At 50.0% G+C, this 26,275-nt stretch overlaps 1 protein-coding gene across 15 annotated transcripts in view; it reads right to left on the bottom strand.

The window, feature by feature from the left end:
* Positions 1–23,110: 23,110 nt before the first annotated feature.
* Positions 23,111–26,275, bottom strand: part of CDK12 (cyclin dependent kinase 12) — a 110,528-nt gene continuing 107,363 nt past the window's right edge. For 10 of the 15 annotated variants that reach the window (XR_007720085.1, XR_007720087.1, XR_007720086.1 and 7 more), the window contains one exon: positions 25,234–25,907. The gene's annotated coding sequence lies outside the window, so the exon portion shown is untranslated. Of the gene's footprint in view, positions 23,886–25,233; positions 25,908–26,275 lie in introns of those variants that run through there. The other 5 variants (XR_007720093.1, XR_007720094.1, XR_007720089.1 and 2 more) reach the window with 2 other exon arrangements.

Below are 26,275 nucleotides of genomic sequence, written 5' to 3'. Positions count from 1 at the left end.
CACCATGCCTGGTTAATTTTTTTTTCTTTTTTTGAGATGAGGTCTTACTGTGTTGCCTAGGTTGGCCAAGTCTGAATTCTTTATCCACATGTCTTTCCACCTGCTTCTCCTCTTGGCTCCACCACTGCAATGAATGGCAGCACCCAGTTCAAGAGAGAAACCTGAGAGTCACCTTTAAGCTCACCTTGTCCCTCACTCTCCACATAGACTCTCACTAAGAATCACTGCTTCTTGCTCCAAAGTGCATCCCAAATCCAGGCTCTTCTCTCCTTCCTCAGTGTTTTTCCCCCTGAGCCAGGTCACATCAACTCTCCCCTGGGTCTCTACATCTCTGCTTCAGTCTCTTACCTTGCCCCTCTCTGATCCATTCTCTCATAGCAGCTGGGGTAATCTTTTTTTTTTTTTTTTTTTTTTTTTTTAAGCCAGAGTCTCACTCCATCAACCAGGCTGGAGTGCAGTGGCACGATCTCAGCTCACTGCAACCTCCACTTCCCAAGTTCAAGTGATTCTCCTGTCTCAGCCTCCCAAGTAGTGGGAACTACAGGCGCCCGCCACCACACTCAGCTAATTTTTGTATTTTTTTTAGTAGAGATGGGGTTTCACCATGTTGGCCAGGCTGGTCTGGAACTCCTGATCTTGTGATCCTCCCGCCTAGGCCTCCCAAAGTGCTAGGATTATGGGCGTGAGCCACCGCACCTGGCCTGAGGCAATCTTTTTTTTTTTTTTTTTGAGATGGAGTCTCGCTCTGTCGCCCAGGCTGGAGTGCAGTGGCCAGATCTCAGCTCACAGCAACCTCCGCCTCCCGGGTTCACGCCATTCTCCTACCTCAGCCTCCTGAGTAATTGGGACTACAGGCGCCCGCCACCTCACCTGGTTAGTTTTTTGTATTTTTTAGTAGAGACGGGGTTTCACCATGTTAGCCAGGATGGTCTCGATCTCCTGACCTCGTGATCCACCCGTCTCTGCCTCCCAAAGTGCTGGGATTACAGGCTTGAGCCACCGTGCCCGGCCTGGCAATCTTTTAAAAATATAGGCTGGGTCATTTTACTCCCTGGCTTAAAACCCCCCAGTCTTTAGCATATAGAATAAAATAACTCTGGTTGCCTAAAGCTTGAGGGCTTGGAGGAAAATGGGGAGTCATTTTGAATGGGTATACTTTCTTTTTGGGGTGATGAAAGAATTCAAGCCTGATTGTAATCATGGTCCTCACCTCCCTTCCTGGTGTCCTTTTCTGTCTCTCCTGCTCCCTCTCTATGCACCAGCCTCACTGGCTTTTCATTCCATTTTGCAAACACTAAGAGCCCCATCCTAGGACCTGGGTTTTTTTTTTTTTTTTTTTTTTTTTTTTTTTTTTTTTTACAGAGTCTAGTTCTGTTTTGCCCAGGCTGGAATGCAGTGGTGCGATCTCGGCTCACTGCAATCTCCACCTCCTTTATTCAAGTAATTCTCCTGCCTCAACCTCCCGAGTAGCTGGGATTACAGGCACCCGCCACCATGCCTGGCTAATTTTTGTATTTTTAGTAGAGTCAGAGTTTCACCAGGTTGGCCAGGCTGGTCTTGAACTCCTGATCTCAGATGATCCGCCTGGGCTGCTTTCTGAGAACCAATTTCCTCAACTCCCTCCCACTCTTGGGTTGGCTGACTCGTTTTTATCTTTCGAATCTCAGCTTGCCCATTCACCTAGAAACGCTTTCTGATCTCTTTGCCCAAGGCAGATCCCCCAGGTATTCTCTAGTTCAGCATCCTGTTATTTCCTTCCAGGCACTTGCAGTGCTTTGTTAAACTGTTGGCTGTTTTTGGTTTTGGGTTTTTTTCTTTTTATTGTTGTTGTTGTTGTTTTTGGTCAGCCTCGTCTCCTGGTGTGTAAGCTCTCTGAAAGCAGGGATCATAGTATTTGTTCTGCTTCCATTGTACACTCTGGGCCCGGCAAGGAATAGGTACTTAAAATGTGGGTTGAATATTAGAATTGATTAATGCTTCGGCATCTTTGAAGAGGGGTTGGGAAGGATAAGTAGGTCCTCTGACCTGGGTTCCAACCTGCCTCATTAGGACTTGGTCCCACCTTTCTTCCTCTCAGGAGGCCAGTCTGCTGGCAGCCTCCTAATTATGTTTTACTTGACTATAAATCTTTTCGTTAAACGTAATTGAAAAATACAGCTTTTGAATCATCGCGTTAACCAAGCATCAGCAGGAAGATGGTAATTAATGCCTTCCTAGAATCTCCCACTAGGTTGAAGAGAACAGGCTCTGAAATAATCTTCTGCCAACCCCAAATGTGTAGGCACTAGTCCTTCTGCCCCCAGGGAAGGTGGAGGTGCAGGAGCTAGAATGACCACGAATGGGTCAGGCTCAAGGGCGATGAGCAATGTCTTCCACTTCTTTCCCCACTGCAGGAGTCAGATAACTAAGAATGATGCCCAAGCCCCCTGCCCAGTACTCCTTTGGGACCTAAGGTCTGCCATATTCCTCCCCCTCATTCTTTCGTGGGCCCCTGGCTCAGAGCAGTCTCAGTTAGAAGGCCAGAAAAGAAGGGGATAGGAATGGAGTGAATGCTCCACAAGCACCTGAAATGAGTTAGGTCCGTCCCCATCAGTCTCTGTAGCTGATTGAGTACAAGTTGAGGAAACTGATGCTCAGAGATATTCTGAAATATAATAGGGTTAATATTCAAATTAAAAAGCCAGGGTCAGCTGGGAACCATGGCTCATGCCTGTAATCCCAAAACTTTGGGAGGCTGAGGCAGGTGGAATTACTTCAGGTCAGGAGTTCAAGACCAGCCTGGCCAACATGGTGAAATCCCGTCTCTACTAAAAATACAAACAATTAGCCGGGGGTGGTGGCACACACCTGTAATCCCAGCTACTCGGAGGCTGAGGCAGAAGAGTCGCTTGAACCCGGGACTCAGAGGTTGAATGAGCCAAGACTGCACCACTGCACTGAAGCCTGGGCAACAGAGCAAGTCTCCATCTCTAAATCAATCAATCAATCAATCAATCCAATCAATCAATAAAAAACTAAAAAGCCAGGGTCTTACAACCTAAATTCTAAGGGCAATCTCAGCACTGCCCTTGAAGGCCCATGCCCTCAGGCCATCCCTTCCTCCTTTCCAGAACTCCAGTTCTTCAACTATTCTAGTTTACGTTCTTGTATATCCCACATTTGATTCATCAGGGAATTTGTCTGCTCTGCCTTCAAAATAAATCCAGAATCAGCGCATTTCTCCCTCCACTGCTCCCCACTGCCTTCCCTCTCTCCTGGATGACCACAGTTTCTGCCCTTGGTCCGCTCCTGTAGTCTATTCTCAGTGCAACAGTCAGAATGATTTTTTAAAAAACAGAACAGCTTCGTTGAGATATAAGTCACCCATTTAACATGTACAACAGGCTGGGCATGGTAGCTCACGCCTGTAATCCCGGCACTTTGGGAGACCGAGGCGGGTGGATCATTTGAGATCAGGAGTTGGAGACCAGCCTGGCCAACATGGTGAAATCCCATCTCTACTAAAAATACTAAAAAAATTAGCCAGGTGTGGCGGTGCACACCTTTAATCCTAGCTACTCGGGAGGTTGAGGTGAGAGGATATTTTGAACTTGGCAGGCAGAGGTTGCAGTGAGCCAAGACTGCACCACTGCATTCCAGCATGGGTAACAGAGCGAGACTCCATCTCAAAAAATAAAAAAAAATTAAAAAAAATAAAGTGTACAACAGGGCCAGGTGCGGCAGCTAGTGCCTGTAATCCCAGCACTTTTGGAGGCCGAGGCGGGCAGATCACCTGAGGTGACTCAGGCATTCAAGACCAGCCTTGCCAACATGGTGAAACTCCATCTCTATTAAAAATACAAAAACTAGCTGGTTGTGGTGGCAGGTACCTGTAGTCTCAGCTACTTGGGTGGCTGCGGCACAAGAATCACTTGAGCCTGGGAGGTGGAGAGTGCAGTGAGCTGAGATTGCACCACTGCACTCCAGCCTCAGCGACATTTTAAGATATTTTATTATCTTAAAAATAACAAATAATAACAAATAAATAAAGTATACAACAGGCCAGGAGTGATGGCTCATGCCTGTAATCCCAGTGCTTTGGGAGGTTGAGGTAGGAGTATCACTTGAGGCCAGGAGTTCAAGACCAAGTTGGGCAACACAGTAAGACCTTGTTTATACAAAACATTTAAAAATTAGGCAGGTACGACAGGGCATGCCTCTAGTCCCAGCTACCCAGGAGGCTAAGGCGGGAGGATGGCTTGAACCCAGGAGTTGAAGGCTGCAGTGAGCCATGATCATGTCACTGCACTCCCTCCTGGGTGACATAGACTCTGTCTCAAAAAAATAAATATGTAGGCTGGGCGCAGTGGCTCACACCTGTTATCCCAGCACTTTGGGAGGCCGAGAGGTGGGCGGATCACCTGAGGTCGGGAGTTTGAGACCAGCCTGACCAACATGGAGAAACCCCATCTCTACTAAAAATACAAAATTAGCCGGGTGTGATGGCGCATGCCTGTAATCCCAGCTATTCGGGAGGCTGAGTCAGGAGAATCACTTGAACCTGGGAGGCAGAGGTCGCGGTGAGCCGAGATCGCGCCAATGCACTCCAGCCTGGGCAACAAGAGTGAAACTCCATCTCAAAAATAATAATAATAATAACAAACAAATAAATAAGTAAATAAATATGTAAATAAAACATAAAGTGTACAATACAATGATTTTTAGTATATTTATAAATTTGCATGGCCATCACCACATAATTTTGAACATTTTTCCTTTTTATTTTGAGACAGAGTCTCGCTCTGTCACCAAGGCTGGAGTGCAGTGGTGCAATCTTGGCTTACTGCAACCTCTGCCTCCTGGGTTCAAGCAATTCTCCCGCCTCAGCCTCCCGAGTAGCTGGAACTACATGTGCCCACCACCACGCCCAGCTAATTTTTGTATTTTTAGTAGAGACAGGGTTTTGCCATATTGGCCAGGCTGGTCTCGAACTCCGGACCTTGTGATCCGCCCGCCTCAGCATCCCAAAGTGCTAGGATTACAGGTGTGAGCCACCGAGCCCTGCTCTTTTTTTTTTTTTTTTTTTTTTGAGACAGAGTCTTGCTCTGTCACCCAGACTGGAGTGCAGTGGTGTGACCTCAGCTCACTGCAACCTCTGCCTCCCAGGTTCAACCTCCGAATAGCTGTAATTATAACTGTGCACCACAACACCTGGCTAACTTTTGTATTTTTAGTAGAGATGGTGTTTTGCCACGTTGGCCAGGCTTGTCTCAAACTCCTGAACTCAAGTGATCCACCTGCCTCAGCCTCCCAAAGTGCTGGGATTACAGCATGAGCCACCACAACTGGCCAATTTTGTGCATTTTCATCACTCTAATAAGAAGCCCATCCCATTAGCAGTCTCTCTCCACCCACCTCCCAATCCCTCAGCCCTAGGCAACTGGAATGATTTTTAAATACTAAGTCAGATGATGTCACTCCTCTGCTCAGAACTCAGAGCCCTCAGATGGTGTACCTTTTCATTCAGTGTGAAAACCTGAAGGCCCTAGACAGTCTGACCTTAGGGTCTCTGGGCTCAACTCCTTCAACCTTCCCCTTGCTCATTACCTCTTCCAGACACTCTGGGAAAGCTATTGCCTGGGGGTCTTTGCACTGGCTGTTCTTTTTGATAGGAAAGTTCTTCCCCAGATATCTGACCTCTTTCAGATCCATACTAAAATAGCACCCTCTCTAAGAGTCTTTTCCTCGCTGTCCCATTCAAAACTGCACTGCTTTTCCTTTCTTCCTTCCTTTTTATTTTGAGACAGAGTCTTGCACTATAGCCCAGGCTGCAGTGGAGGGGCATTAGCTCCACTCCCTGCAACCTCCGCCTCTCCGGGTTCAAGTGATTCTCCTGCCTCAGCGTCCTGAGTAGCTGGGACTACAGGCATGCACCACCACATCCAGCTTTTTTTTTTTTTTTTTGTATTTTAGTAGAGATGGGTTTCACCATCTTAGCCCAGGCTGGTCTAGAACTCCTGACCTCAAGTGATTTGCCTGCCTCAGCCTCCTCCCAAAGTGCTGGGATTACAGGCGTTAGCCACCACACCTGGCCCACCTTCCCTGTTTTTTTTCTTCTTTCATATACATTTCACCATCTAACACACTATGTATTCTACACATGTAGTATGTTCATTGTCTATCTCTCCCAACTTAGTACACAAGCTCCTTGGTTGGGGGTTGTTTTTAGTAGCACTCCCAGCACCTAGGACAGGACCAGGTACATATTAGGTGCCCCCCCCAAAAATGTGGAGTAAATAGATGAATGGACTCAATAATAAAGGTATGGAGATCAAGGATCTCAGAAGTGGCAAGCATTCTTGAGAGGCAGGCGATAAGACCAACCTGGTGCCCAGCTTTCTCTCTGTCTCCTCTCTACCAGGGCAGGAGTTGGTCATTTCCTCCTTTTTGGTGGAATACTCTGAGAACCTAGCTTGCTCTGAGTATTAATTGATATAAAAGTAAGTACATGAGCTGGCACGATGCCTGTGTCCCAGCTACTTGGTAGGCTGATGTGGGAGGATAACTTGTGCCCAGGAGTTTCAGACCAGTCTGGGCAACACAGCAAAACCTCATCTCAAAAAATAAAAGTAGGTGGAATACTCCCCCATCTCCTTACTTCCTACCCCAAAAGAAAGGATGAAGTATGCCCTCATGGTAGGGAGCATGGATAGGAGCTCTTCCTTAAAACTGGCAACTGGGGTGGTTTGTGACTCTATTAGATGGGATAGGAGTTAGACAGCCGGAAGGATTTACCAAAAGTTACGAAACGAAGTAAAGGAATGAAGTGTCTTCTTCTTTATTTTTATTTTTATTTTTATTTTTTTGAGACGGAGTCTCGCTCTGTCACCCAGGCTGGAGTGCAGTGGCCGGATCTCAGCTCACTGCAAGCTCCGCCTCCCGGGTTTACGCCATTCTCCTGCCTCAGCCTCCCGAGTAGCTGGGACTACAGGCGCCTGCCACCTCGCCCGGCTAAGTTTTTGTATTTTTAGTAGAGACGGGGTTTCACTGTGTTAGCCAGGGTGGTCTCGATCTCCTGACCTCATGATCCGCCCGTCTCGGCCTCCCAAAGTGCTGGGATTACAGGCTTGAGCCACCGTGCCCGGCCTATTTTTATTTTTATTTTTATTTGAGACGGAGTCTCACTCTGTCATCAGGCTGGAGTGCAGTGGTGCCATCTCAGCTCACTGCAACCTCCGACTTCCAGGTTCAAGCAATCCTCCTGCTTCAGCCTCCCAGGTAGCTGGGACTACAGGCATGTGCCACCACCGCCAGCTAATTTTTGTATTTTTAGTAAAGATGGGGTTTTAGAGATCATGTTGGCCAGGATGGTCTCGATCTATTGACCTTGTAATCCGCCCACCTTGGCCTCCCAAAGTGCTGGGATTACAGGCGTGAGCCACCATGCCTGGCCAAGGTGTCTTCTCCTCTTAAGGGCTAAGAGAATTAAATCCACTAATCTTCCTGTGTGCCTTCCTTTACATCTTCCTGAATGGTCAGCAACAGATCCTCAGAACTCCAGACCTCATTCCTCTCCAGTTTCCCTTCTCCACTCTTCCTCATCCCTTTTCCACCTCCCTCAGCTTAATGCCATTTCCTGGGGCCAAAATAGAGGACCAGCTCCATATGTACCCAGCGAATATTAAGCCAGGTTGAGAGGGAAGAGCTGACTTCTAATGTATGGCCCAATCACCTTATGCAGTGTGGTAGAAGGGAAAGGCTGGAGCTTCAGGTCAGTCCTGGCTCTGAAGTTGGTCAACTTCTCTGAGCCTCGGCTTTCTCATCTGTTAAATGGGGCTAATAATATCTGCTTTGCAACATGTGCAAGTTGGAAATGGCTCAGTGGCACAGATTAAGCACTTATTTTAATCTTATTTTATTTTAAAAAATCCTTACAGAGGACAGGGTAGGCACTTAATAGTGTGATGATGATGATGATGATGATTATTATTATTAGTGAGACTCCGTCTCACTCTGTCGTCCAGGTTGGCGTGCAATGGCGTGATCTCGGATTACTGCAACTTACACCTCCCAAGTTCAAGAGATTCCCCTGCCTCAGCCTCCCAAGTAGCTGGGATTACAGGTATGCGCCACCATGCCTGGCTAATTTTGTATTTTTAGTAGAGACGGGTTTTCACCATGTTGGCCAGGATGGTCTCGAACTCCTGGCCTCAGGTGATCCCCCCGCCTTGGCCTCCCAAAGTGCTGGGACTGCAGGCGTGAGCCACTGTGCCCTGCCTATAGTATGATTATTATTCCTTGGGCTCCAAAAGGCCCTCTTTTTCATCCCCATGGATAAGGAAGGCCCTTTCCTCCCATCGTTCTCCATCTGGAACTTTCATCTGGACAAGAGAAACAGTTTCACTGCTGGCTTCCCTGCCTCCGGTCTCACCCTGTTCCAATCCAGCCTCTACACTCTGCCAGAATTATTTTTCTAAAACTCAGTTCACTGCTGAAAATTCCTCCAAAGTTCCCCCATTGCCTACCAGAACACAGCAAGCAAGCGATTAAGAGTTTGGGCTTGGTGTCAGACTCAGGTTTGAAACTTAGCTCTGTCACTTTCTAGCTGTCTCTCTCGGGCCAAGTTACTTCGCATCTCCGAGCCTCTGTTTGCTCATCCAAAAAATGGGATAATAGTACTTGGTTCATGTGGTTATTGTAAAGAAGAAACAAGATAATCAATATAAAGCATTTGGCACACGAGAGATGCTAGCTATGCCTATTATTATGACAACGTGATTTAAATCATAGTTCTTGAGCACAGCATGCAAAGCTGTCTGTAGGAGTCAGACAATAGGAAGAACTTCCCAACTTGCTGAGAAGGATTGTCAGAATGAAGCATCAGGCCTGCCTATCCAACCTTGTTTCCTGCCATCCTCCGCACAAACCCCACGTTTTGGTGAAGAAGCACGTTACTCACTGCCTCCCATGCTGAGTCTCCTTTCGGTGCTTTTGCACATGCTGTTCTTGCCGCCTAGAATGCTCTTTCTCTCCTTGCCCACCTGGCAAACTCCAACTCATCAGTCAAGACCTAGTTCAGGGCCGGGCGCCGTGGCTCACGCCTGTAATCCCAGCATTTTGGGAGGCCGAAGCAGGTGGATCACCTGAGGTCAGGAGTTTGAGACCAGCCCGGGCAACACAGCAAAACCTGGTCTCTACTAAAAATACAAAAATGAACTGGGAGTGGCAGCTTGCACCTGTAATCCCAGCTACTCAGGAGGCTGAGGCAGGAGAATTGCTTGAACCCAGGAGGCGGAAGTTGCAGTGAGCCGAAATCACACCACTGCACTCCAGCCTGAGCAACAGAGCAAGACTCTGTCTTAAACAAACAAACAAACAAACAAACAAACTAGTTCAAGCCTTCTATCGTCTGAGAAGCATTCCTAGACCCCAAGCAGGGTCTATCACGTCCTCATGCTTCACCATCCATTGGAGTTAAGAGCCACTGGCCTTAGAATCAGGCTACCTGAATTGGAATCCTAGCTCTGTCACTTGGTAGCTGGGTGACCTTGGGCAAGTTACTTCACTTCTCTGGGCCTCAGTTCCCTGATCTGGAAAATGGGGGTGATGATAATAATATCTATCTGATAAGGTGGTTGTGAGGAGTAAACAGGTTACTATACACAAAGGATTTGCTCCCACATTTGGCATAGTGTAAATGCCTGGTAAGGGTAAGCCACCATAATTCTTTTTCCAGCCTCTTTTGTCTTCCAGGGCAGGGGTCAGTCTGCGTGTCTGTCTCCCTCACCAGGCTGTGAATTTGAAGGGCTGAGGCTAGAGCTGATTCAGCCCGTGTTCCAGGTCTCAATTCCAGCACAAGGCTGGCGTAGGGTGGACACGAGGCACCTCCGCCTGGGTGGGCAGTCATGGAAGCTCTCCTAATGTGCTAGGCTCTGTGCTAAAGCAGTGATGTGTACCATCTCATTTGTTCCTTAGGATAATCCTATGGGTACTACTGTTCTTCCCATTTCACAGATGAGGAAATTGAGGCCCAGACGTAAGTGCCTTTGGGCCCTAGTAAGAAAGCAAACAGCAGAGCCAAGGTTCAACCCTCTGAGCCTCAGTTTCCTCATGTATGCAATGGCATGACAGCTGTTCTTCCTATCCCTCAGGTTAACTGTGTGAATTAATATATGTAAATATAAGAGACAACAAGAATCGGGCTCATGTTCTCCCTATGAACTGGGTAATGCTTTGTCTAGGACAAAAACAACTTTTCTGGAGGTGAAACTGAGGAGTAGCCGAGACTCTAACTGCCCAAGGCCCCAATTTACCCCTCTCCCTAGGGTTTGTCTGCAGCCTAGGGCCAATTCAGCAACCTCTCCCCTCTCCTGGGCCCACTGCCAGCCCCTCCATCCATTTCCCCCACCCACTGCCACTGAAAGACAATGGTGGGCAGGCCCAGCCTTTGTGAGAGGGGTCAGGCCAGTTAATCTTGGGCTGGCTTGGGGAGGGTCATGTAGGGGGACCAGAGGAAGGGAGTGGGGGCTGCATGTTGGTAGAGGGGAAGAGACAACAGTGGGTTGGTAAGAGGACGTTAGAGGCAGGGGGCCTGAGAAGTAAAAGCTTGAAACAGGCTTTGGGGAGCATTTCCTCCGAATGTAGATTTGAGCTCCTATTAAACTTGCCAAAAATTTGTGTTAGCTAATGGATTCTTAATTCTGTCTAAAATGAGAGAGGGAAAATTATGCCATTCATCTTGTATTGGTTTGAAATTACAACTGACACCTAATCGATCATACTGTGGAACATTAACTCTTTGGAAGAGACCCAACTTTTTCTCTCTCCCTCCATTTCCAGGGCTCTGGAGCCACCCCCCCACCCTTGATTCCTTCTTTTGTATTTCATTAACTAAGCAAAGCTCTGGCTGTCTCTTGGGGTGAGGGGGTGGGAGTTGGGGAAAGGGTTCATTTGAACCAAGGAAGATAACCAGGCCCCCGAATCCTCTACCTATAGTCAGAGTCCACATTTCCAACCTTCAATTGACCTCCTCTCTCCTTCTGTTTTTCCCAAGCATTCGGAGATGTGGAAATGCAGAATGGAGGCATTGGGGTGTGGGGTGACCTCAGAGCCACCTTGGGGGCACCAGGGAGAGGCGGGAGCCAGGCAAAGCGGAGCTGGCACCTGGGGCTGGGGCAGGGGCCATGGTGGGGGGCTCACCTGCGACTTGCCTGGCAGATGGGTGAGGAGGAGGAAGGCAGATGACAATAGCTTTGCCTCTGGGGATCCTGATGAGCTCTGACTGAAAACCCGAACCCCAGACCTGCTTTTCCAGGAGGAGGACTTTTTGGCAGCAGGGAGAACCCACTGGAGGCCGACAGACCTAGGCTGGGATTCTGGCTTCACTCCTGACAAGCTGTGTGACCTTGGGCAAGTTATATAAGGCCTGAGTCTCAGTTTCCTTCTCTGTCAGAGCAGAATAATAATGCCACAGCACAGCACTGGGCTGAGGGCTAAATGACATAATCTATCTAAAACCAGGACACAGCCTGGCACACAGTAGATGCCCAGTAAAGGTGACAAGTCAGAATCCATATCTCCACGACATCTCCCTGCTTCTGAGCCTTCCCCATTCCCCCTCATTCCCCTTCCTCTCTCTGGCTTTTCACTGCCTGACCCTTCCTTGAACGTAGATCAAGGGCTGAGAAGCCACAAGGTCAGGCCAGGCCATGGGGGCCAGCCAGTGCTTCCTGCTAAGATGGGAAGGAAGGAGGCCTGGGCCCCTGGGTCTCTGCAGGGACCATGGCCTCTTCCTCTCTAGAGCTATTCTATCTCCTCCAAGTTGTGGAGGTTGTCTCCTGCATGAAGGGCCCTCTCAGCCATCCCCAACCTGCCTAGAAGGTGGAGTCTCTTGAGGGAGGGAAGATCTAGGAGGTGAGACCAGGAGGGGGGCCCCAGCTGGGAGAGAGACACTTGCTTTTACTAGGGCACCTCTGGCCTCTGCCTGTGGTTCCAAAGGGCTCCTGTCTCTAATTTGGACACCCCATAACCTTAAAGGAGGGAGATGGATTGGGCTGGGAGTGGGGCTTGACTATCAACAGCAAGGGAGAGCAAAGGGAAATAGGTGGGAGAGGGGAGGGGGCAGGGACATCACCCCCACCTCTATTTCCCAGGAGACACTATGGCTTCTCCCTTAGGTTGGCTTTGGACACTAGGGGAAGAGAAGGTTCCTAGTCCCTCCAGCTCCTCATGATGGGGGTCATGATAGAAGGAATGTGGCATGCAGCTGACCTCTGGTACCGGACAGCAAGAGGAAGCTGAGATGCCTCTTTCATAAAAATTTGGGCAGCTGCTCAGCGCAGGGGCTCATGCCTATAATACTAACACTTCCTGGGAGGCCAAGGTGGGTGAACTGCTGAGCTCAGGAGTTCAAGACCAACCTCGGCAACATGGTGAAACCCCCTCTCTACTAAAATACAAAAAATTAGCCGGGTGCGGTGGCTCATGCCTGTAATCCCAACTCTTTGGGAGACCAAGGCGGGGGGATCACCTGAGGTCAGGAGTTCGAGACCAGCCTGGCCAGCATGACGAAACCCCGTCTCTACTAAAAATACAAAAATTAGCTGGGCATGGTGGCGGGCACCTGTAATCCCAGCTACCCAGGAGGCTGAGGCAGCAGAATCACTGGAACCTGGGAGGCAGAGGCTGCAGTGAGCTGAGATTGTGCCACTGCACTCCATCCTGGGCAATAGAGCAAGACTCCGTCTCTAAATAAATAAGTAAGTAAGTAAGTAAGTAAATAAATAAATAAATAAATAAATAAATAAATAAAGCCAGGCGCAGTAGCTCATGCCTGTAATCCCAGCACTTTGGGAGGCCGAGGCAGGCAGATCACAAGGTCAAGGTAGAGACCATCCTGCCCAACATGGTGAAACCCTGTCTCTACTAAAAATACAAAAATTAGCTGGGCGTGGTGGTGGGTGCCTGCGGTTTCTTTGAGACTCCATGTCAAAGAAACAAATAAAAATAAAATAAAATACAAAAAGTTAGCTGGGTCTGGCAGCTTGTGCCTGTAGTCTCAGCTATTTGGGAGGCTAAGGCAGAAGAATTGCTAGAACCTGGGAGGCAGAGGTTGCAGTGAGCCAAGATCACGCCACTACACTCCAGCCTGAGCAACAGAGCGAGACTCCATCTCTACAAAAAAAAAAAAAAAAATGGGGCAGCCTTAGATCCTCTCAGCACAGACTTCACTCTCAAAAGGCACCTACAAATGCCTGAATGAATGCATGGACAGGTGAAGGGCCCCAGCTCGTTCAAGGTCAATGTAGAATTCCTAGAGTCAAGGTCACTCTAGGAATCATGAGCTTCTGTTGGATATCTGTCCTGGTATAGGAAAGAATGGCCTAGAATGCCCCAACTGTATTCCTGGACTTTGTGGAGGAGGCCCAATGTAGAGACTAGGAATGATGAGAAAATTTCATTTTACAGAGGAGGAACTTAGGACTCAGAAAGGGAGGTATAACATGCCAGAGCCACGGGGTAAGGCAGGAAGCTCAGAACTGGGGCCTCTGACTCTCAGCCCAGTGCTCTTCTTCACCTGCATCATGAATCTGAAGGGACATTTTCAGTCACTTGTCCAGTCCCAGAAGAGCCTATAAGAGGCTGGAGTTTTGGGAGGCAGTGGGAGAGTTGCTCCAAGAGGCTTTTCCTGAGGAGAAAGGAACAGAGGGGCTGGGGAGGCTTCTTATCTCCCTCTCCTGCCCCAACATACACATTGACACACAACGGCAGAAATTTTACTTCCAAATATCCCTTCTCTGGGGAGCTCGCTGTTTCCCAGGAGACGCCGGGTAGAGATGCCCCTTCCTGCCAGCCTCCCTGGCAGCCACTAGGCGGCTGTGGCTTCATCTTTTGCCTGGAGACGCCACAGTGAGGGTCCCACGTGGTTTGTATTAATAGGAAGTGGAGCTGAGGGCTATAGGCGCTGAGGATAGGGCAGGCCAGCCAGGGGTGGGTGGGCAGCCAGGCCAGTGGGTAGACTGAGGCAGCCATACACAGGGCCACACTGAACAAAGGTCCTGGGCAGCTTTGCAAGCCTAGATACACGAGCTAACCTGATTCTAGCTACCAAAGGGGAAAAAAATGCTCCTTGGCATCTTTTTTTCCCAAACTGGAAGTATTTTTATTGTGTTTTCCCTTTTAATATAAAGGTAATGAATGACTGGTGTAAAAATAGGGAATTCCAACAAAAAAGAATGAACAAAAGCCCCAGACTCAAATTTTAGGATGTCTTTCCCCAGAGGAAATTAGCCTATGGACACTGTGGAATGCTCTAGAATCTGGGAGATGTCCCTGCACCGGCCCCTAGTATTGGAGAGCCTGTTGTGTGCATTGGTCTGTTGTCCCCAGATCAGTAGTTTCACAGTGGGTTTTTTTTTTTTTTGAAATGGAGTCTCGCTCTGTAATCCAGGTTGCAGTGTGCAGTGGCACGATCTCAGCTCACTGCAACCTCTGCCTCCCGGGTTCAAGTGATTCTTGTGCCTCAGCCTCCTGAGTAGCTGGGATTTACAGGTGAGCACCACCATACCTGGCTACTTTTTGTATTTTTAGTAGAGACGAGGTTTCACCATGTTGGCCAGGCTGGTCTTCAACTCCTGACCTCAGGTGATCCGCCCACCTCAGCCTCCCAAAGTCCTGGGATTACAGGCGTGAGCCACTGCGCCTAGCTTCAGTGTTCTTTCCATCCTGTGTTTTTTCCATACTCCCAACCTGCTGGGTGCACCATGCTGCCCCGCTGTGGTCACCCAGTAAATGTGGGTTGCAACAATAATGAATTTACAGAAGAGGAAACAGGCCTTGAGATAGACACTGAAGTTGCCAGAGAGGCCCAGATCACATTCACAAGCATGACAGGTATACATTAAACAGCCTCAAATTCTCCACCAGTTTCCTCTTTCCCAGGGCTGAGAGGGACCAAAGGTTTGAGTCTATGGAAGAAATTTCCCAGGTCTGGCCCTTGGACAGGCCAGGGGCGAGGCACTAGAGGGAGACTCTCAGGGATTGTGTGAAGAGAGGCCCCAAGGCAAGAAGGACAGTAGTGGAGAGCCTGGTGTAAACCTAGATATTGAATCCATGCAATGCCAATGAGGTAGAGAGCAGTTTTGCCCCTCTACTGTGACAAGGGGGCAGCTTTGACTGGAAGGTTTGAGGTAAGTTAAGCAGGTTAAGCAGGGAATTTTTTTTTTTTTTTTTGAGATGGAGTCTCGCTCTGTCCGCCAGGCTAGAGTGCAGTGGCACGATCTGGGCTTACTGCAAGCTCCGCCTCCTGGGTTCACACCATTCTCCTGCCTCAGCCTCCCGAGCGGCTGGGACTACAGGTGCCCGCCAGCACACCCGGCTAATTTTTTGCATTTTTAGTAGAGACAGGGTTTCACTGTGTTAGCCAGGATGGTCTCGATCTCCTGACCTCATGATCCACCCAGATCGGCCTCCCGAAGTGCTGGGATTACAGGCGTGAGCCACTGCGCCCGACCTAAGCAGGGATTTAAGCATATGGAGAAGACTCACCTCCCTCAAGGGATCCACCCAAAACAGCAGCAGGGATAGAGTTCAGCCCCTTATCTCCCTTTCTTCTTATTGCCAGAGGACTTAAGGTCCTGCCATCTACACATTACATATTATCCCATTTAGTCATTGGCAACTGGCTTATCCCTATTGTACAGATGGATAAGCCATGGCTAAGAAAGGTAAAGGGACTTGCCCAGGCCACAAACCAAGTGGCAGAACTAAGAAGATGCTCCAAACTCAGCAAACTCAGTTCTGGCCCCCAGGTGCTCTTTTTTTTTTTTTTTTTTTTTTTTTTGAGACGGAGTTTTGCTCTTGTTGCCCAGGCTGGAGTGCAATGGTGCAATCTTGGCTCATAGCAACCTCTGCCTCCCGGGTTAAAACGACTCTCCTGCCTCAGCCTCCAAAGTAGCTGGGATTACAGGCGCCCACCACCACGCCCAGCGAATTTTTTTTGTATTTTTAGTAGAGGCGGGGGGTGTTTCACTATGTTGGCCAGGATGGTCTCGAACTCCTGACCTCGTGATCCGCCCGCCTCGGCCACCCAAAGTGTTGGGATTACAGGCATGAGCCACTGCGCCCGGCCCAGATGCTCTTTCTACTAAGGTGTCAGTACTTGGTTTGGGTGTGGGGTGGCCACACCCTGCCGGATTCTGGAGAACAGGTCCTCTCCCTCACAAAGACTCCTGGCCCTCCTTTGAGCTCAGATTCTTGCGGGGTGTCCTGTGTTGGTTGGGTCCAGACCCTGCCCCTGCCTCTACTGAGAACTGTAGGGGGAAGATGCCCAGGAAGGCACACAAGACACGCGTCACCAGGCCTTGACACACGTGACCAACACTCCTCAGAGATGTCACCTTTTCCGTTTTGCCAGGGCTTGTTCTCCTGAAGTTCTCAGTCCTCCACTGTGTTCTTTCCCCACCCCAACCTTTCCATATCCTCCCGCAGAAGGCGCAAAATCTTTGCTGAGGGCGGGCCGAGGCAGGGTGTACGCGGCCCAGAGCGGGCACCTTGGGAAAAGCACCGACCGGACACTGCTCCCCTCCCCCTTGGGGCCCTCCCCTCCCCGCCCACCAAGAGAGCGGAGGCCAGGCCGGTCCTCCATCCCCGCCCTGCCTGGCCAGCCACAGCAGGGTGGCCTGAGGAGCGGCTGGGGGCGAGGGCCAGGGGAGGGGCCTGCAGATGCCGCCTCCGCCCCCCTTCCTTGTCCGGGGCCCCCATGGTGTCGGGGAGCAGGAGGAATCAATCAGGATAATGAAGCCGCAGCCTGCCACGCACTGCGGGGGCACTGAGGAGCGGGGGCCGGTGCCAAGTCCGCCAGACGGTTCGGAGGAGCAGAGCCCGGCGCGGCCCAGCGACGGCGGCGGCGATGGCGGAAACCCGAAGCCTGCGCGCGAAAGCCGGACGCAGCTCCGCGCAGGCCGCTGGCAACCGCGCCTTGGCAACCGGGACGCCCGAGAGAAATCTTAAAGCCGCAGCGCCTCTTTCCCCGCCATTGCGGTCGCCGCCAGGAACCCAGGGGAAAGGGTCGTGCGGGGAAAACTTGCTGGGGGGAGTCAAGCTTTGAGCCTCTCGGGACTTGGGGGGCCGATTCATACCCTTGCTCACTTATTTATTGTATTTTATTTTATTTTGAGACGGAGTCTCACTCTGTTGCGCAAGCTGGAGTGCCGTGGCGCGACCTCGGCTGGCTGCCACCTCCGCCGCCCGGGTTCAAGCGATTCTCCTGCCTCAGCCTCCCGAGTAGCTCGTATTACAGGCGCCCGCCACCACGCCCGGCTAATTTTTTTTCTATTTTTACTAGAGACGGGGTTTCACTACTTTGGCCAGGCTGGTTTTGAACTCCTGACCTCAAGTGATCTGCCTGCCTCGGCCTCCCAAAATGCTAGTATTACAGGCGTGAGCCACCGCGCCCGACCTCATTTATTAAATGTGTGTTGAACTTATGTACCCGAGCACAGGCTAGACACTAGGGAGGGGAACGGGCGGTGATTAGAAATGAACAAGATCCTGCCAAGAGGAATTCACAGTCTAGCGCGCGAGGCAGACCAGAATGGCTGAGGTGAGCAGAGCCCTGTGTTACCCAGGATAAAGGGGCTTGGTTGGAGGGCTGGCGGGGGGGGGGGAGGGGGGGTGTGTTATAAAATAATCCTGCAGCACCTGCCTTGCTCCGGGCTGTGGGTTGGACGCTTCTTTCCTGGGCTGTTATTATCCCAAAGGCCCTGTGATGTGGGTATTGTTACTACCCCTATTATCGATCCCATTTTAAAGATGAAGAATTAGAGGCCCAGAGAGGTGAAGAGACTTAGCCAAAAATCTCATTTTATTTTTTGGAGAATCTAGGACTGGGTCAGTCCTATGACCACAGGACTCCCGATTCTGGCCAATTCTCATTATGCATGATGTCTGCAAACCTGAGTGAGGACTTCCAATATAAATTGTGTAAGAAGTGAGAAAGGAGAAAGGGCAGCTGAAGGAAGAGATGGGCACTTCATCCTGCTGCTGCCCACTACCCCGACCCTGTCTGCCCCTGTCCTCATGACAGGGCTGGGTGTGAACAGAGGACTAGATGAGGTGACCTCCAGACACCCTCTGGTTCTGTGATTTGATAGATCCTGCCTGAAGTCCAGGCACTGTGCCACCCTTCTGGGCAGCAGTAGTTGGCAGGGGGCTGCAAGCTGGGGGGGATTCCAGGCTTCTGAAACAAGGGGTCAGGGTTGGTGGGGGAGAATAAGAGGGGTGGTAAGGGGGCTTTGGCAAAAGAAAGCTAGAGTCAATATCACTAAAAATGCTGGGCCTCATCATTCGTTCTCTTGTCCACCTATCTTTCTTTTTCTGCACATCCATTCAGGCAAGAAACCTGTGCCAGGGCCCGGGGTAGGCTCAGAGGCTGTTGGTAAGGCAAAAAGCATGTTGGCTTTGGAGCCAAGCTCAATCTGGTTTCAAATCCCAGTTCTGTCATTTACCAGCTACGTGACTTTGGGAGCATGACTCAATCTCCCTGAGCCTCAGTTTCCTCATCCATAGAATAGAGGCATTAATACCTACATTTCAGGGTTATTGTAAAACTTAATTGAGGTGAGAAAAATGTATGTAGGTGTCTGGCACATGGTACTTAATAAATGGTACATTTTAAAATGTCTTTGCTTATTTTGGTGGTCTGACAGCTTCTAAAGATATGTCCATGTCCTAATCCCCAGAACCTGTGAATGTTACCTTAACTGGAAAATGGGTTCATCTTTGAGGATGTGATTAAGAATCTTGAGATGGGGGCCGGGCGCGGTGGCTCAAGCCTGTAATCCCAGCACTTTGGGAGGCTGAGACGGGTGGATCACAAGGTCAGGAGATCGAGACCATCCTGGCTAACCCGGTGAAACCCCGTCTCTACTAAAAAATACAAAAAACTAGCTGGGCGAAGTGGCAGGCGCCTGTAATCCCAGCTACTGGGAGGCTGAGGCAGGAGAATGGCATAAACCCGGGAGGCGGAGCTTGCAGTGAGCTGAGATCTGGCCCACTGCACTCCAGCCTGGGCGACAGAGTGAGAGAGAGAGATTATACATACATCAAAGAGTAGAAGGCGATATGAAGACAGAGGTGGAAATTGCAGTGATGGGGCCACAAGCAAAGGAATGCTAGTAGCCACTAGAAGCTGAAAGAGACAAGGAACAGATTCTCCTCTAGAGCCTCCAGAAAGAGCATAGCCCTGCCAACACTTTGATTTTGGTATAGTAAAATGGATGTTGAACCTTTGGTCTCCAGAAGCGTGAGAGAATAAACTTCAGTTGTTTTAAGACACCAGAGTTGTGGTTAATTTGTTACAGCAGCCTTGGGAAACTAATACACTTATACTGGAGATTTAGTCTTGAACAAAAACCAGGAGTTCATGGTCTAGTGGGACAAGAGATAACTAAACAGACAGTGCATAGAGGCACCCAGAAGGGAGGCACCTTGTCAGAACTGAGGAGTGGAGGAGTAAGGTAGGCAAGAATGTTGGAGGACTTAGTCAAGTGAGGGGCTGAAACAGGAAGGGCATACCAGGCAGAGAAAACAGTGTCGGTAAAGGCATGGATGGGAGAAAACACTGCCTTCAGGAAACTGCCCATGTTTGGGATGGCAGGTGTGTGAGGTGCTGTGGGGGCAGCATGACAGAACTAACTGCTGAGGTGGGCAGCAGGGGCAAGAGAGCCAAGGATCTTGGCTTCCACCCCAGAATGGAATCAAACCCTCCACTCTGCTCTGGCACTGGGCCCAGGTCATACAATCCCAGACTGTTGGTACTGGAAAAAAGCCTTAGAGACCATCCAGTAGTCTTGCCATTTCATACACAGGGAAACTGAGGCTCACAGAAAGTGAGCCAATTCAGGGAATAAGCAAGAACCAGATGGCTGCACTCTGGCCTCTCTCTTGAGCCTGGGTGTCCCATATCTGAGGATCTCAGAGACACTGTCTGGAGGGCTCTCTGCAATCCACTTCCAAAAAGCACTGGCCTTGTGGGCTCTAGACAAAGAGGGTGTTATTTGCATATTATTTACATGTTGCTAATTAGATGAGAAAGGCAGATTCATTCAGGCCCTCCCCTTCATGTCCCCCTGTCCTATTTCACTCACATCAAGTTGTTCTTCCTCATACCTCTCTTGACCTCAACAACTTCTCCCAGGATTCCAGCCCAAGCCTCACTCCTCAAGTTTCCGTACCTAGGCCCAGCTCAACCCCTACTATATTAAACATTTGGTCCTACCTGGCAAAATTGCTTGGTGGGTCGTTAGTGTTAGTCTGGGTGGAGGATCTTGGAACAAGTTACAATGGAAAGGGAGGCTGTCCAGCTTGAAGTTTTTTCTGGGAGTGGGGAGAAGTGAGCACTGTCTCCTTGTAGCCCAGGGGCCATCTGAATGAGGCTGTGGGAGTGGGGGAGGAGGGTGTTCCTTGGAGATCTGGTGGGCAGGTGTCAGCTGCATGCCCCAGGCCTTCCCCAAGCCTCTTGGCTGGCGGCCACACCAGCCCCTGAAGGAGCTGGCTCCTTCTTTGAGGGAGGAGGAATTCTAGGGAAGGTCTTGGAGCATCCCTTGGCCTGGTAGCCTAACATGAGTAAGGTTGATGTCACCATGTGAGTTACTGTGGACCCTCCAATGGGGACAGCACATCCAGATTCTGAGGGCTGCTGTCAATCCTGAAAATTGTGAGGCACTGTGCTAAAGTAAAGCATGGTGTCTCCCTGAGGGCAGGCACTCAAAAAATGTTTTCTGATAGAGGGGCCACCTATCTCCTGGAGATAGGTAAGGAGAGGGAATCACAAGGAGGCACAGATTCTGCCTCTCTCACCTCCCATTAGCCTCTTCTTTCCTTTGAAACCAAGGCTGTGTCCAAAACCTCTCCCAGATGAGATGTCTGAGCCTGTCATTTGGTGATCACCAGAGAAGGCACCACACTGTGGCCAAGACAGTGCACAGGATGGCCTCAGGTTCCCCCTGCCCCTGTCCTGGCAGAAGAGCTGCAGAGATCCATCACCATGGCTGACTCAAGCAGCTGCCAGGAGCTGGGAAATTAGGATCCATGGAAAAACCTGGGGCACAGTTCAGGCTAGCAACTTGCAGAAGCCAGTTTGCTCTGGGGTTACAATAGTGTCCTGGGTAGGGAAAGAAAGACCGCCCTCCATGTGCAGATAATTCCTCTCCATGCAGGGGCGATGTGTGAGCTATGTATATATGTGCTGCAGGGACCTCATCAAGCATCCCATCCTGCATGCACAGCTGTGTGCACACATCCCATTGGCAACAAGAGTATGTTGTGTGTGAGTGTCTTCTTGGAATTCCACCTTCCCTCTTCTCTGCAGAGCAGGCCTTCTCTTCTTGTTTCCTGGTAAAATGGGAAGTGAGGGAGTAACTTCAGTTTCATTACCTCTAACCCTTCTCCCTTGTGGAACACCCTGCATGTGGCCATTTGCCTGTGACAGCAAGGAGTAGATCCATTCTTGGTCCAGAGTGATCCTAGCTCCTCACTGATCCAGATGACCCCATCTTGAACAAATTCCTCTGCCCTGGTACCTCTCTTTTCCCCTATGGTGTCCCATGCCAATACCTCCTCTAATGTCCAAATCAAAGGGAGGGGTGGGAGGAACGTGGGGTGATGCTGTGGGTGTGGGAGGAGGAAGGGTGGATCGGATACTGTTCGATTTTGCCCAGGTCCCCTCAGAGCACTGCTGCTCATTTAAAATTCCGATTTAAAGCCGGGCGGCTCTTTAAATTTCCACATTAGCATGCCGCCCTGATGCCAGGCCAAGATGTTGGGATGGATTTGGCAGGAACGCCTCCAACAGCAGCAAGCAGCAGCATTTGCCAGCAATAAAACAACGCATGAATAAAAGAAAGCCGCTTGGCAGCAGCAGCAGCCCAGGTAGCTGGGTGAGCCTAGGAGGGGCTTTCATATGTGGGGGCTCAGAGGCATGAAGGCCCATGCAGGGGCATGTGTGTGTGAGGGCCTCTGTGGCTGTCTTGGCTTTCACCCCCAATCTATGCCTGCAGTGGAATCTGGGGTGAGGGCCCAGGCAAGATCACGATTTCTCCCTTGTGCCTGTCTCACCCTCTTCCCCCCAGGGGTTATCCTCTTGGAGGGGACAGATGTTGCCTTTGATAAGGACACAAGGACTTGGCCTGAAGCCTGAGTTGTCCTGCTTCATTAGGGCCCACAGAACAGGTGGGGTCAGAGAGAGCAACACTGCCCAGAGTGGCTTCCCAGATCCAGGACCCTAGATATCTGGGTGCTGAGGGGCACTGTTAGGATAAGGTGGCTGAGAGGCTGCTGTGAGCACTGGGTATTGGCACTGAGGTGGAAGAAGAGATGCTCTGGGCTGGGAGATGGGCAAATGTCTGTTAAGGTTAAGGTTAAGAATGGGGAATAGCAACAGACAGCAAGGAGCTACCATGCTTGGCCTCACTTTAACTCTTAACAGATTTGGGAACATTGTTTGAGGTCGGATGGCAAGGGCAGCAGAGGAGTCAGATAAAGCCCTGGGCTGGAGGCTGGACACCTCACAGAGGTCATTTCATCTACCCTCTGCTTCCCAGGGTCTAGGGAGTACAGCCCTAATCCTCTGCTCCAATCACCTGGCCGAGGCTCATCACCTAGCTCCCCAGACATTTTTAGGAGCAAGCAGCCTGTCCTGTATCTGGTAAACTGACTATCTCTCCTACTTTTTAACCATCTCTTTCCCTGAAGTCCAGGGTAAGAGGACAGAAGCAAACAGAGGGGTGGCAACAGATGGTCTCTGCAGTCTCGGCAAGGCAAAAAAGAGGGATTTTCTTCAGAGCACCTTCCTCTGATGGAACTCCCCTCCCTTTCCAGCTCACATGAATGATGTGGGGAAAAACTGTTGAGACTTTGAATTCTCTCAGTCCCTGGAAAAGATGAAGAGCAGACAGGCAGGACCAGGCTCTGGCACAGCAATGGCCCCACACCCTGAAACCAGGACTGGTCCTGTCCTGATGAGGGAGCACAAGGTGGCCTGACCTCCCAGGTACCTTGTTCCCTGGTCCACATATTGGGGTGGGTGAGCTCAGAGTGAGGGAGTGGCTAAGAAGGGAGTTTAGGCCAGAGAGATGTTCTTTTGTCATTTATTCATTCATTGAACAAGTATTTACCAAACAGCTGCTTTATGCTAGGCATTGTTTCTGGGCACTGGGAATACATTGGTGAATACAGATAGAAATGGTCACTGACCTTGTGGAACTTTCCATCCAATGAAACCAGGATCATTATTCAAATGACTGGACAAATACATAGGAAATAACTGCTCTGTGTTAAGTGCTCTGAAGGAACAATATATAGTACCATCGAAGTGTATAACTGGGGGACTTGACTGAATCTAAGGAGTTGAGAATGAGTTTGCGAAGGACACAGAGAAAGACCGGTCAGAGCAGTAGGAGAACTGGCAGTGACATCACAAAATCAATGGAGAAGGTAGTCGGCTGCTGAGATATGGGGAGCTCATGAGACACCTATTTGCTCTGACTCCTCACCCGCTAGTTGTGAGTACAGGTGTGGAAAGGCTCTGCCATTGTACCTGGCTCACAGTTGGTGCTCTGCAATGTTAGTTCCCTTCCCCCTCCCCAAGCTGAGCCTCTCTCCAGGGACCTTAGATTTCTGGAACAAAGTAGCTGCCAGGGCTTAGCCTCCTCTGTCAACTCAGGCTCCCAAACTCCAGCCATCCAGTCCTCAGGGAAAGGCCCCAGGCCTCTCCACATTAGTCCCATCACATGGAGCCTTACCATTCCCTAACCTACTTCCTCCTTTGCTCTGGTCTTCCATGAAGAGAGGCTGGAGTCTGGGTCTCAGAGAAGGATGCCATTCTGGGTCTGCTTCTGGAGCTGAGCCTGAGAAGAGAAGAGAGTTGGAATTCTCAGCCCCTTCTAGTGCTGCCTGGGGTGAATCTGAGTGTCTTAGGTGGGGAGAGGGAGTAATGGGGAGTTGGGGAGGGGGGCTGCCCACCCAAGACGGCATAGAGCCCAGAGCCTTTTCCATCCCAGACACCCCATCTGTCTGCCACAGAAGGCTCGGGTTGGAAGAGGTGCAGAGAAGGGGGGTATGGCGGGTGAAACTGTACAGTCTGTGAGCTAGCACGATGGCAGCAAAGGTGCTGACCGCCGAAAAGGGCAGAGGGTCAGGATCGGGTGTCGGTAGGGCTGCTTTCTCGGCAGCTGAAAACTAGAGGCCAGAGGTTGGGTCTGAGGTAAGATGATAGGGACAACACTGCACGACTCTCCCTAGACTGCTTCGTGTTTGATTTTGATTTTTATAGCTCCTTGCCCCAAAGACCAGAGGGCAGAGTCATACCCCTCTTGCCAACAAACTAATGGAAGACCAGAGGCTGTGAGAGTTGTGGGAAGGAACACTCCTAAGTCCAGGGCTGGGCTGGATTCATGATGCCTCCCTCTCCCTAGCAATCAGACCTTTTTCAGACCTTAAAATAATATTTTAGTTAAATGTGATAGTTTGCGGCATATTTTCTTTCACATATTACTTTAACTGATCCTGCTAAAGTCCAGTAAGGTAAACATTATTATTATTCCTGGCTTACAGATGAGGCAACAAGGGCTTTAAAAGATCAAGTGGCTAATAATCTGGGATCACAGGAGAGTAAGGAGAAGTGACTAAATCTAAGTCTCCTGACTCTGCATACAGGCCTAGGCTACTGTAGACCTTCCTTGCTCATTTTTTGGTTATTGTACACCCCCACTGCCAGGTCAGGTGTGGGATTTTCCAGTGGAGAACTCAGAAGAACTCATTCCTAGTGACTGAAAAACTGGGAGGTACCCAGACCTTGGGGGACAAACATCAGCAGAGCCCCCTCTCCTGGATACCAACATCCAGACGCTAGGAAACTGGAGATTCAACAGGCCACTTACAGACAGAAATATGAGAGGGAAGCTGGGCGCAGTGGCTCACGCCTGTAATCCCAGCACTTTGGGAGGCTGAGGTGGGCGGATCACCTGAGGTCAGGAGTTCGAGACCAGCCTGACCAACATGATGAAACCTCGTCTCTACTAAAAATACAAAAATTAGCTGGATGTGGTGGCCATGTGCCTGTAATCCTAGCTACTTGGGAGGCGGAGGCAGGAGAATCGCTTAAACCTGGGAGGCACAGCTTGCAGTGAGCTGGGATCGTGCCACTGTACTCCAGCCTAGGCAAGAAGAGCGAAACTCCATTTTTTTTTTTTAAACAAACAAACAAACAAACAGACCAGGCGCAGTGGCTCACACCTGTAATCCCAGCAGTTTGGGAGGCCGAGGCAGGCAGATCACGAGGTCAGGAGATTGAGACCAGTCCTGGCTAACATGGTGAAACCCTGTCTCTATTAAAAATACTAAAAAATTAGCCAGGCATGGTGGCAGGCGCCTGTAGTCCCAGCTACTAGGGAGGCCGAGGCAGGAAAATGGCGTGAACCCGGGAGGCAGAGCTTGCAGTGCTCTGAGATCGCACCACTGCACTCCAGCCTGGGCGACAGAGCAAGAGTCCATCTCAAAACAAACAAACAAACAAACAAACAAAAGAAATACGAGAGGGACATAGACTGGAAGTGGCCAGGAAGCAGGGGCAGGGAAGGGTGTGGGAAGTGGAAAATGCCAGCCTGGAAGCAGCTGTTAGGGTCCACTCAAGGACCTGGAGCTGTCCCTTAAGAATTTCTGTGGATATCCCCTTCTCACATTCCAAGTTCTAAATATTTTGTTTCCCCTCTCTACCTGTACTTAAGAAAATATGTTTCCACAGCTTCCCTTGATGCTCTAACTACTCCAGTCTTTTCTTCCACTCTTCCCTGTTCAGAAGTTCTTCCTCAGTTGTAACCTTCTTTCTTCAGGCTGCGGATAATCCCTCTAAGAGCTCTCTAAGGCAGGTGCTAAGGGAACCCAAGACAGGGCTTCAGTTATTAAATATAAATAGACAGGGGAGGGGAACTGAATATAGACACATATTTTATCTCTCCATCCCTGTGAGTTATTAAGAAGAAAGCACAAGTGGTTGCTAAGCAACAGGTCTCCATAGAGGACAAGGCACCAGAGGAAAAAGCCTCCTTTGACTGAATATAGGGGTGGGAGGGTAGGAAAGGTGGGGGTCAAAGACCTCTGAATGGCAGGCCAGCTGTAGGGAATGGTTGGTTTGTCCTCCAAGACCAGCCCTTTCCCCAGGCCTTAGCAAACTCCGCCTTTACAACCCTCAGGATTGGTGGTAGCAGGAAGGCCTGAGGCACTCCTCCATTCCTGCCGG

Source organism: Macaca thibetana, chromosome 16 (assembly GCF_024542745.1).
Source record: "Macaca thibetana thibetana isolate TM-01 chromosome 16, ASM2454274v1, whole genome shotgun sequence".
Classification (NCBI taxonomy): Eukaryota; Metazoa; Chordata; class Mammalia; order Primates; family Cercopithecidae; genus Macaca; species Macaca thibetana.
Note: the sequence above shows the minus strand (reverse complement) of the source record. Positions and strands in the feature narration are given on the sequence as shown.